General features: G+C 41.5%; 1 long non-coding RNA gene across 2 annotated transcripts; it reads right to left on the reverse strand.

Moving 5' to 3' along the window:
- Positions 1–1557: 1557 nt before the first annotated feature.
- LOC310672455 lies at positions 1558–11907 on the reverse strand. Of its 2 annotated transcripts, XR_014508584.1 has the most exons (4): positions 11855–11907; positions 7791–7853; positions 7497–7583; positions 1558–2326 (listed from the first exon to the last, which is right to left on the reverse strand). It is a non-coding gene; the product is annotated as an uncharacterized lncRNA (long non-coding RNA). The 2 variants fall into 2 exon arrangements; XR_014508585.1 differs by lacking the exon at positions 1558–2326 and having other exon boundaries at positions 7196–7583.
- Between the last annotated feature and the right edge of the window lie 710 nt (positions 11908–12617).

A 12617-nucleotide genomic window follows, 5' to 3' on the forward strand; every position in this document is an offset into this window, starting at 1 on the left:
CCTTCTTGTCTGCCTCCACATTGTTCACAAGTCAAGAGGAAAGCAGTTGCCTTGCTGTGTGCTGCAACCAGGGGTGGCTTTTATAGACCAGGTCCCCTGTAGCTACTCTGAAACAGTGCAATAAATATATCCTAGGAGTAGGGAGAGGCATCGCTTCTAGCAAGGAAAAAGTAAAAACCGATTCAACACCAGTGGAGTCTCAAGTACCCAGATGCAAAGGACAACAAGGTTCCTTTTAATATTTAAAATGAAACAGGCATTTCAGCAAATACAACCTTGGAAAGAGATCAAAAATAAAACTGATAGTATTATAAAGGCTTTTATAGATACCTACGATGTGACCACCCTTAGAAAACTGTGTACACTTTGGGCCAACACATTTCAAAAAAGATATTGTGAAGTGAGAAAACAGGCAGAAAAGCATAACAGAAATAACTGGGGCTGGAACTCCTATAAGGAAAGGCTACATTTGGAGATTGGAGGGGTTTTTATTTTTAAAAAAGCAAGTAAGGGGAGATCAACATTTATCAAATTATGCAAAGTTTGGAGAAAACGGACAAAACTTTCTCCCTCTCCTAACATTAGAACCCAGGATCACCCAACAAAGTTTTAGAATGGGAAAAGGATGTGCTTCTTCAAACAGTGCATAGTTAATTTATGAAATATGCTACTACAGGATGAGATGGCTACTAGCTTTATAGCTTCAAATGGGGATTTGTGGAGGACAAGTCTTATCAATGGCTATAAGCCATGGTGACCTCCAGTTGCAGAAAGTGTACACCTTTGAATTAGCAGTTGTTAGGGAATAACTATAAAAAGGTAAAGAAAACCCTGACCATTAGGTCTATTCACGGACGACTCTGGGGTTGCGGCGCTCATCTCGCTTTACTGGCCGAGGGAGCCGGCGTACAGCTTCCGGGCCATGTGGCCAGCATGACTAAGCCGCTTCTGGCGAACCGGAGCAGCGCACAGAAATGCCATTTACCTTCCCGCCAGAGCAGTACCTATTTATCTACTTGCACTTTGACATGCTTTTGAACTGCTAGGTTGGCAGGAGCAGGGACCGAACAACGGGAGCTCACCCCGTCACAGGGATTCGAACCGCAAACCTTCTGATCAGCAAGCCCTAGGCTCTGTGGTTTAACCCATGGCGCCACCCACTATGGGAGAGGGTTATTGCCTTTGTGTACTACAGTGGTGCCTCGCAAGACGAAAAGAATCCGTTCTGTGAGTCTCTTCGTCTAGCGGTTTTTTCGTCTTGCGAAGCAAGCCCATTAGTGGATTAGCGCTATTAGTGGTTTAGCGGCTATTAGCGGCTATTAAAGGCTTAAGGGATTAGCGGATTAGCTGCTAAAAGGCTATTAGCAGCTTAGTGCCTTAGAAAAAGGGGGTGGGGAGTGAAAAAAACCCCCCAGGAATCGCAAGACATTTTTGTCTTGCGAAGCAAGCCCATAGCAAATTCGTTTTGCGAAGCACCTCCAAAACGGAAAACCCTTTCGTCTAGCGGGTTTTCCGTCTTGCGAGGAATTCATCTTGCGGGGCACCACTGTACTTGTAGGTTCCCACAAGGGGTCTACTTGGCCACTGAAGGTTGCAGGATACTGGATAGATAAACCTTTAGTCTGATGCACCAGGCAGAGCTGTCTCAAGGCCAGGACAACCTTCCCAGGCCTACTGCCTAGACCAGGACTCCCACTTCCCAAGAGCAACATTGGGAGGTAGGAGGTGGAAGATGAACTCGCTGGCACAGCCACCGCTACAGCAGCAGCAAAATGTACGTCTGGAGAGCTCACTGCACCATCACCATGAAGAGGAGGAGTGTCAGAGATACTGGGAAATGAAGGCAGAAGGGGAGCCTACACAGTGTGATTTGCCTCAGGCCCTGCACCTGCAAGGCTCTTAGGTTAAGCTGCACCTGCCATAATTTACTCTCTTACACATCAGTACTTAAAAAGATACAGGAACCTTTTCAATCTTTACATCTAGTGAACCTAACACTAAGGCAGCTGCTGAGAGTGTTTCAGGCACTAATTACTACATGTTCAAGTGCAGTGCTGTCCATGTAGCAGATGAGGGAAGACAGGACGTACAACTCTTGCTGAGTAAGGTATTCAATGTACCTCTCTGTACATTTGGGGAAAGTGAAATGCCCACTCAAAAGCTGTTGTTCAGGCAGGCTGCAACAGAGGGAATAAATTCTGTGCTTCTGAAAATTGAAAGATGTTTAATATAACACAGTTTTATTGGATGCAACCTTTTCAAGTATGGGCTGTCTTCCGTGATGGTTAATCTCTGCTAAACTGCCCAGCCAACACTGGTATCATTGCTACAATAAATATTAGAAAAGGCTTCTGGAGGCAGACAATTTTTGCATTGTTTTGGTTTATTAGAGATTGCACAAATCTCTAGCCATATATATTAAAATCCTTTTATATAACACACCCAAATATTAGAGGCAAGCTAATGCTATGCCCCTTATCAATAGCAAAGGTCTTCTGGATAAACATGTCTAAGTCTCTTCCACCACGGCCCATGTTCCAACCTCCTATTTTGATTTTACCAGCACCTGCAGATATAGCAGTCCACATTTTTTCAGAGCTTTCAAACACTCAAGTCAGCTGATGAGGCCTGGCTTTACTTAGAACATGCTATGTTGATTATTGGCTTCATGTGCTGTGTAACAGTACACAGCTATTAACTGTGGTTTTCAGTAAAGCACCCACTAATTTGTCTGATACATATACACCAGGGTCATAGTGGTGGCATACATGCATACATAAAAGAAATTTAATATCAAGCTACCTGGGTGATGTCCCCAGTAAACATTTCCAAATGTGTAATTTCACACTTAGAACTACTGCATTTTATGCATTTTTTCAAATGAAGTCAGTTCATCTGCATAACTCAACCCCTAACCTAAGATCTTTCTCTAAGACCATCAGATAAATCACTGAATAAAATACTCCTAAGAGACCAGAAATATAATTTCCTTTATTCATTCAGGATCTGTGCTGATAATACCTATATTTTTCCATTTATTAGTGATTTGCTAACAATGGTCATAATATGTAATATGGGAAGAGGAATGAAGCAGAAATACTACATTCTGAGAATTGGAAAAAATTGGCGCCCACAGTGAAGGCCATTGATGTAGATCACAGGGTAGGAAAACTCACAATGTGAAGGGTGGTGATTCATGCTGTGAGTTGTTCTAATTTAAACGATAAGAGTGGGAAAGTTGCTGTGGGAATGCCAATCCTTGTAACAAGCACAGTGTCTAGACAAGCTTACAGCCATTCAGCAAAAAATGTACACTGCAAGTAGTGCCAAAAATGAGCATGTTAACAAAATGTTGCAGTCACTGCCAGATACATTGCTACAGAGGTAAAACCTTCTTGTCCACTCCCGCTCCAAGTCCATTTACGTGATCTGGGGGTTTTTTCTGAGCCCTATAGGTGTTCAGAAAAAACACCCTTGGATAAAAAGCAGCAGAGAAGAGTATCTGTACAATTTCATTGTACCACGAAAGGAGGAAGAGCATTAGCAGAGTTCTTAACTAACAGGCAGTAAGTTCGTGGCCTTGATAGAGTATATTTGTAAATTGCTCTAAGATACAAATACATGTTAATACTGCACACTGCTAGCATGCCAATGGATGACTTCAATCACAGTAAAAATCCACAGTTATTAAGAACTCTTACAGAATGCACAAACTTACATATAAGTCTGGCTCCCTGTGCACTGAACGGCCAGCACACAGAATTGCAGAAATTTAGGCACACATAATGCACAGCCGAGAAGCTACCTCATATCTTGCCTATTCTGACACTAGCAGCTTCCCCTTTTCCATTCTACAGGCAACTGGGATAAGACACTGCTAGAAGGAAGTCTACTTGGAGGGAAGAAAGGGTTTGCTTTCTTCTTCAGCCCAAAGAAAGTTTAGATTCAAGTGGCATTAACTAATTTGACATCAGCAACAACAGCCTGATCTATCAGACTGAAAGTGGCCTGATACTTTGCTTCTATTAGTAGAAAAGCAATCCCTGTTGGAGAGCAACCAGAGCCAAGCTGCCCAGATTGCAAAGCAAGGTCACAAGCAAAGGAGGAAAGTCTGAACCAATGAAGCCGGTATTAGTATATTGTGGGAAGAGGGTTGAGTCTACCAAGTCTGCTTTCCTACTAAGCTTTTGGCTGGAAAAAAGGCACACTGTATAGCCTCACTATGGTTATATGCAGAGTCCATCTCAAAAAGCAATTCTGGATTTTTAAGGCCAGTGTGAAGGTGTTTGAACAAGGAACTATATTAGAGAGAATGCAAACATACATAAAGAGCTAACCAATGTTTTTACAGGGACTAGGTGAATAAAGTGATGGTTTGCAAACATCCCTAAGATTAATAGATTGATTCATATTTCATTTGAAGACTTCAAACAATGGAAATTCCATACATTCATGTCTTGGAATATTATTTCCAGGTCTCTTGTGATCATTACTCTTAAAGCATCCTACTACTTATGCTGCTGTATAAATAAATAAATATCACTTCACTATGCATATCAATATCCAAAACGATTAATACAGCTGCCTGGTAGCTGAGAATAATCCTAGAAAGTATTGTTCCTAAGCAAGATGAAGAGGCTCCAGTCCATGAAAGCTGTTCTTAGTCCAAATCATGCAGGGAACATCTCTGGATTCAGATTCCAGTTCTGGCAAATTTGCCAAAAACTTCTTATCGGCCAGTGTGGTGCATTCCCAGCACACAAACCAGCAGCAGTGAGGCAGTCGACAGTGCCTCCTCCTGCACTAAGCCATTTGCCATGCTGACTGCAATGTCTTTCTGGGGTGATTTCTGCAGCATGACTGAGCAGTTAAGCTCAGGGCGACAGCAAACAACACTTCTTCCCAACACTCCAAGTTGTATGGAGGGTGCATGTCACCAGAAGCACTGGTTGTTTTCCAGTGATGTATTCACTGAATCTGCTGGAAAGGATCCTTCCTCCAGCTTTACCATAAGAAACGCAGCAGACAAGCGCAAACCTTTTCAGCAAGCAGCAGAACCTGGCACACCTGCTACCAATTAAATAGGCCCCAAGCTGCTAAAACGTGACAAGGCTTGTGATCAGCCAGCCAAATCTGCTGAAATTCAGATTAGAACAGAATGCTTCATTTCAGTAAAATCATGAAGTAAACTGATATTAAGGTCTCCACTAGCCACTCAATCTTATGTTCATATTCCAAAGAGATTGCAGATGTATTGGAAAGGGTTCAATAAAGAACTGAGGATAGATGTACAGAAGTAAGGATTCATATGCAAGCATATTCCTCCATAGTGAAGTGAATTCTTGTAGTTATCTCACAATGGAATTTTTATGGGCATCCCAGTGTTTTCAGAATTATTCAATAAATCCAATCACAGCCCAGTCCAACCTAAGTCCATATGGGGGGGAAATCAAGCCTGTCCAAATCATGCTAATCTGCAATCATAACATAGATGCTAAAACACTCACAAGACTAGCTCCATAGTTCAAAAATAACACACCCACCCCGCTCTCTAGTGAGCATATGATATTGCTAATCTGCTACAAACAACAGTTCTTCAATCCAGCGTGTAAGGCTAAAGCTGGATAACTGCAGGTGACAATGTACAGAAAAACTATGTGCCAGCTGGGAGAGAAGAGGAGCTGTCCAGCACAGTAAAGCTCAAAGCGATACGGCCCAAATTTGACATTACCTATGGCATATTTGGCATTCCTCTGAGTCACCATTTACAACTGTGATGATGAGAAGTGCCCATCCAGTATGAAGCAATGTTAAACTTGAACCAACAACCTGGATGAATAGAAACACCATAAGTAATTAGCAAGTAGTGAGTTAAAATTCCAGCCAATACATTTGTTAGAACAGCAATACTGGGACGACAATCTTTCAGAGTAGGTTTTAAAGGCTGAACTGTTCCATAGGGCCAATAATCTTCACATCACTGGTAAACCAAAAGACAATATATCACAGTTACAATGTGAATCTTTTCCAAACGTCCAATCCCCATTGTCTAGGAGCAGCAGGTTCCTCTTTCTTGTCATTCATCCTCCCTGAATCACAGTTACAGGGTGCCATAGCTGCCTCTGGCTTTTGCTGTGTCCTAAGCCTACTGCAATATGAGAAGCAGCCTTCAGCCAACAGGCAAACTGACTGGATAGCATTGTACAAACAATAGTAACTTCAGTAGGCTGACTAGACTACACATGTGTGATGTTGTTTCTGGACAAACACTTCATTGGTACCAATTCACTCAGCCTTGCAAGCATACTTGCAACAAATTAAATCCTTTTGAGTGAGCAGCTTCACCAGTAAAGAATATGCCATTAAAGACCCCACAGCCACACAAGTGTACTGATGCCCATATACCCAAGGCTAAGATCTTGTTTTCTTATCCAGAGCTTTGGGCACCAATACATACAACCTGTACCAAGAACTCTCCAACCCTTCAAATGCCGTTAAGACAAAAAATGCAGTAAGATGTCCTCTGGTCAGCTATCAGGATGGACACAGGCTGAAACCAAAGGTGTGACTGATTCTGGAGCTCTGCTGGAAGTGGGTGAGGAACAGTAACTTGATTTTTCTAATTGAGATTCTGACAACAGGAAGGTAGGCTCAGTATCTTGTATCAAGCAAGAATATGTGGAGATTCACTAACATATTCTGAGAAAATGCTGTGACTCAGGCAACAGCAAGCCTTTAGTATAGCTGTGGAAAAAAGAGATTCAGGTACTAGGAATACAAATGAAGGGCACACCACAACTAGGGTGCAAAACAAGAGAGAACAGAAAACATTAGTGTGCATTTTCTATTGTGGCATTTAAATAGAGTATGTATATGGGGAGTATAGTGCAGATAATGCTTGCTAGGACAAGCCTGCAATAAAATATGTGCACAAACTCAGCATCTCTCCACTATGGCAGGAAGAAATAAAGTAGATTCACTTGCAAAGATGGTTCTCATCTGCAGGAGAAGCCACTGAACAGACGGAAAAGCACCATTACCACAGTCCAAGAAGCAATTAAATGTTTAGGACCAAATATTGAGCTAGCTACAATATGGACATAACCCTGAAACAAGGAGATCAGGGCATTCCAAGCATGCGGTAAAGGCAAGCCACATGAAATAAAAGAATAAGACATTAAACTCTAACAGATGGTTAATTTGAACAGCTACAGTGTATAATTCAGTAAATCAACAGCTTCTCCAAACGGCTGGCACCATCTACAGGTCTAAAAAAGAACAGCTCTCCAAATAAATATCAAGGAAATAGGGAACAGGAAAGGGAGGAGTAAGATGTAAACAGAAGGGAAAGCTTCCAGAAATTCACAGCGACACCTCAGGTCTCTTCGCTCACTGTGACGTTCTAACTTCTCACAGGTAACACACACTTTTTCCTCTTCAGGCAACAGACAGAAGGTCAATAGGATGGTAGTCTCAAGAAGTGAAACTTGACTCACTGTAAACCTTAAAAGACTTTTTCAACGGTGCAGTAACAGGCAACAGTCCAAGTCTACGTTATACCTTGTGGCTGCACCCATGATTTTCTAGAAGATAAAACATCTTGTCCTAAGTCAAAACTTAAAAAATGGTGGGTTACAAGGAATTAATGCCAATGAGCACTATTCTGATGATATTATAATGAATGTTATAGAAGAATAGAGAAGGATATTACAGAGGTATCTGTAGGATAGTGATGGCTTGTCCTGTGAAAATAGTGAAAAGAGAAAAATATTGAGTGAATAGACACCTACCTTGGCTGAACATTCCACGGTGAAAGCTAATCCTGAGTGTACAATTCCTTTCTCTGAGGCACCCTATAAGAAAAAAAAAAACACTGTATGGTTTTTAGTTGTATTTGTATTGCTTTTATTTCTTCAATTGTATTTTATTTTATTGTAATTGCAATACAATATCTAAGTAATAAAATCAGCAGTAAAAATAAAATTGAAAACCATACAGTGTCTAGCACGGCAAATTAAAAATGCTAAAAGAGGTAGAAAAATCATTAAGCCAAGATGCCCAGCAATTTGGAAATGGTTTGGGCAGGGGAGTTTGAGAACCACTGCTCTAAGGACTAGGTGAAATTTATATACAGAAGACTGCACTGAACTACATATTTTAAATGGAGGAGGAATGTCATGGAGAATAGTATGCCCAACACACACATCCACATCAAAACTCCAAGATTGTCTCAAACAGGGGAGACCTTGTAGGGCCCACATACAGTGGTACCTCAGGGTACAGACGCTTCAGGTTACAGACTCCACTAACCCAGAAATAGTACCTCGGGTTAAGAACTTTGCTTCAGGATGAGAACAGAAATCGTGTGGCAGTGGTGCTGCGGCACCGGGAGGCCCCATTAGCTAAAGTGGTACCTCAGGTTAAGAACAGTTTCCAGTTAAGAACGGACCTCCGGAACGAATTAAGTACTTAACCTGAGGTACCACTGTATCTTCTATGATTATGGGGCCACATTTTCATTAGCTGTAACCTGCTGTCACATATGTTCCGCAGCATAGATAAGAACTCAAAGTGTTTAGCAACCCATTTCTCTCCGCACACGGATTGGGCAGAGCCTAATCTTTTACTCACTGTTATTGTCATAATGTTGCAAACAATGCTGAGATGAGGAAAAAAGTAAGTAAAAAAAAAAGCTATTCTACATGTTCCTGCTTGACTCAGTCCCAGAACTGAAGAGTCCCATCATGTTACTTATTGCATCTCTAACAGAAAGATCCATGCATTTCCAGTTCTAGTTCTGGCAGCTCTTGATTAGATTGCTTCAAGAGCCTCCAGAATAAATCACTTGTGATCCGTTGCTAGGGATATTTTTGTACAGGGAAAACTGGTTGCTTACAAACCTGAACACACTACAATTTTTCTCCTTTTGCCAGCTTTGTGCACTGGGAACAGAAGTGGCTTGCTTGGTAAACTAGCTTCCCAGCACATCACTGTTGGTCACAGGAGGGAAAGGGGAGAAATTGCAGAGCTGCATTGTGCAAACATACTAGCGGAGCCAATTCAGTGCTTCTTCTGGCGCATTTGCATCATGCCAACCTCTCTACTACCTCACTGCGTCCTTCCAGGTGAGCAGCAAGGACCTATCTGCCCCAGTGAGCTGCTTCTGTTCGGAAGCTCACCCAATATAAAAAGAGTGGATTTGATCAGTCAGCTACTACCTAGTCAGAATATTGACATACACTTGCTGCATGCTTAATAAATGCATATAAGCACATCAGTCTGGTCAAACGAGGAGCATTCTCCATTGTAAGTTGTTTCTCAATAGTAGCCGAGATGAGGATATTGCAAGGCACTTTGAGGATGCTGCTTTCACGCTTTTAAGCTTTTCGAAATTCAACTATAGTGCCATGATTGTGGAGTGAGAAACACACTTCAGTTTGTCTAGCCTGACATCCAAGGCAGGAGTTTTAGGGATGCCTAACAGAAGGAAAAAAGTGATTAACCTTCCACTGAACCAATGTCTCAAAATGATAAGCTTTGAATTGCTCAGAAAGGCTTGTCCTTTGTCCCACAAGTGGACAGTGTTTCCTTTCTGCTATTAATGTTTACAGAAGGGCCCATATCTAAACCACTTGTATCATCTAACATTTTAACTTTCTCTTCACCAGCACTGGATTTAGGGCAGTGTGGATGCTCCCCCCCCCCCCAGGCATTGAGCCAAGGGGGTGGAAGTTTGAGAAGATTCATTTGGGGGCACTAAATTTTGGCCTCGCACAGGGCACCATATTGCAAAAGATTATCAAAGTCTGCCCCTGCTTTCATCAAAATATCAGTTGTATGAACAAACTTTTCTAAGGAAAAATCCACAGGAGCACCGAAAACCAAACATGACAACTCTGGTAAGAGTGTTCCCTTAGGATGAGAGCTATAGTCAAGACAACAGCCAAATTGACAGCACAACCCGTTCCAGGTTAACTGCCAAGAATAAATAGGAGAAAGATGAATACAGAATGCATACACAGTAGCTGAGTTCTTCCCCCTGGAGCTCAGAGTTCAGCTCCTGCCTCAGCTGATTTCTTCGAGGAAAATTTAAACTTGATTTATTGGGCAAGGAAAAACAATTCACAAAGACAACATTCCCCGAGGACCAGAGGGCTTCCCCTCTTAGTTTAATTTTCTTGGCAAGTTAATTAGAGTAAGCAAAGTATTCCTTGGGGGATTGCTCAGCAAACTTAATTCAATAGAGGTGACTTAGACACGGTTCCTGGTACATGAACAGCTAGCCAAGTTTTTTAACCTGAGGGAAGGATTGCTGAGGGGACAAACGTATTTCTCCAGGATTGAAGGGAAACTGGCAGGCTGCCATCTCCTAAACCTGCACAAACAAATGTGTTAGCAGGATACACATTCTGATGAAAAGCTGGTATCCAAGAGTCCACTGCCCACCAAACAAAATGTTAGTATTATTCACTTAATGATGCCACAAACAACAACAACAAATAATTTTGTGGAGTCCAGAGGGGTAGCTATGTTAGTCTGTTGCAGCATAAACAAGAATGCTATAGCACCCGAGACATAGAATAGCAATCAGGTATTGATCTAGGATTTCAGTGATCAGGTTCAAATCCCCTCTTCAGCCAGCTATAAAGCACACAGGCTGACTCTTGGCTTCCTGCTGTATTTCAGCCTAACCTACCTCACTGAGTTGTTGCGAGTGTAAAACGTGGGTGGGTGGGGGAATAGTGAATCCCGCCCTGAGTTCCTTGGAAGAAAAACACAGTACAAATATAGTTATTGGTTACAAAAGCTTTCATGGGCCACAACTCACTTTGTCAGAGGTCTAATGAAGTTACGAAACCAGGCACACGCCCTGAATAACTTTTATAGTGATTCCCAGCATTTTGCTGACTTCACATTGGATACCAGTTACCATTCTGAACATTCAATTTGTATCCTTTTATCCTCTTGCCTTGAGAACAGACCTGTTTGACTTATGTAGATGGCAAAAAGGCATTGTTGGCAGATGCCAGTGTACATTATGTTAGAACACATGCATGTGAATAAGTCATTGATTGTATGGCTGATATTGTTAGCTCCAGGATGGTATTGCTCAGATAGATATGGGGACAAAGTTGACATGAGTATTTGTTCCTGGGACTTTATTTTCCTTGGGTACAGATGGGAAAGACCTCTGACTGACACCTAGGGAGCTCTGCCAGTTAAGAGCAGATAGTACTCAGTGAACTGGGGAAATAGTCTGACTTGGTATATGGCAGCTTCTTATGCTCATGTGGGCTACAAACTTAATAAAATGTGTAACAGAGAAACGCAAAAGATAGAAGCCAGAGGTAATTTCCTCCAACATTCCAATCTTCTCTCCATTTCATTCTGTCCTGTTTTCATCATCTCCACTCCATCAATTCAAGCAATGCCAACAAAGACACTTCTATCGTGTACTTTAAGTACATAATACAATGCTTCTAAAACTGTTGGTCCCAGCATATTCCAGGGTGTGTCATACAAGAAATAACTTTCTTTCACTGGGCTGATAGCACACTATTACAGTTATATGAACCCTTTTGGAGATAGGCTTCCTCCCTTCCTCCCAAAATATATGTAAATTCTATTCAAATACACATTGCGTATTTATACTGCCATTAAATATGAAATATAATATATATATATATATGTTGTAGAGGGGTCCCAGTTCAAAGTGTCTGAGAAGCACTGCATACTGTTTTTCTGAGATATGCATTAACTCTTCTGCGTACCTCATCCATACGGTATTACAGTAGTGCCACCTCCTAGCCTGTTGAGCCCATCCTAGTATTTTTCACATTTGGTACAAACTTACCCACTACAGCACATTTGTATGTCATCAAAGCAGCCAAGGCCTTTACTTCATCAGTACAGCAGTAACAGCACTGCTGTAACGAATCCCTGGGGAAAGATAAGAGAAACAAACAGGCATGTAGTCAGTGACTGTACAACAGAAACGTATCAATGTATTTGCATTGATAGTCCTCCCCACCTACTTCAGTTCGAAGGGCTCTGAGCAGCACATATAAAAATGGACAATTTTCTGCTCATGGTGGGCACTGAATTTCTAACTATAAAAAAGAGATTGTAGTGTTGGCATAATTAGTTTGGAAGGATGTCATCAGATTAATATAAGGCAGCTCAGGCCATTGTAACTTCTGAGTTAGCTGGAGATACTTTGTTCCAGTCACATGTCATCGCAATACAAAATAAAATAATTAACAGGAGTTAATTTTTCTAAAGTCACCTTGGAATGATGACCTTATTTGATCCTGCTCCCCTTTTCATAGGACACTGAGGATTAATGGGGGGATCTGATTAATTGATGAATAATCTAATGAAAAGGGGGGTGGGAGACAGGGAGATTGGACTTTTTAAAAAGGTGTCAAAGGACACATTCCTCCCTACTATTTTCATACACACACCTGCTATTTGTCAGCATGCAACAAAGGTAAACTCATGTATCTTATGGTGTAGTGGTTTAAAAGCCAATCTCTAACACTGGGTATATTTGTAATCATTTGGTTTGTAGGACTGGTAAGACAGACATTATTACATATATTACAGTTTTATCCAAA

This window comes from Podarcis tiliguerta, assembly GCF_965153285.1.
Source record: "Podarcis tiliguerta genome assembly, chromosome: 2".
In the NCBI taxonomy this organism is placed as follows: domain Eukaryota; kingdom Metazoa; phylum Chordata; class Lepidosauria; order Squamata; family Lacertidae; genus Podarcis; species Podarcis tiliguerta.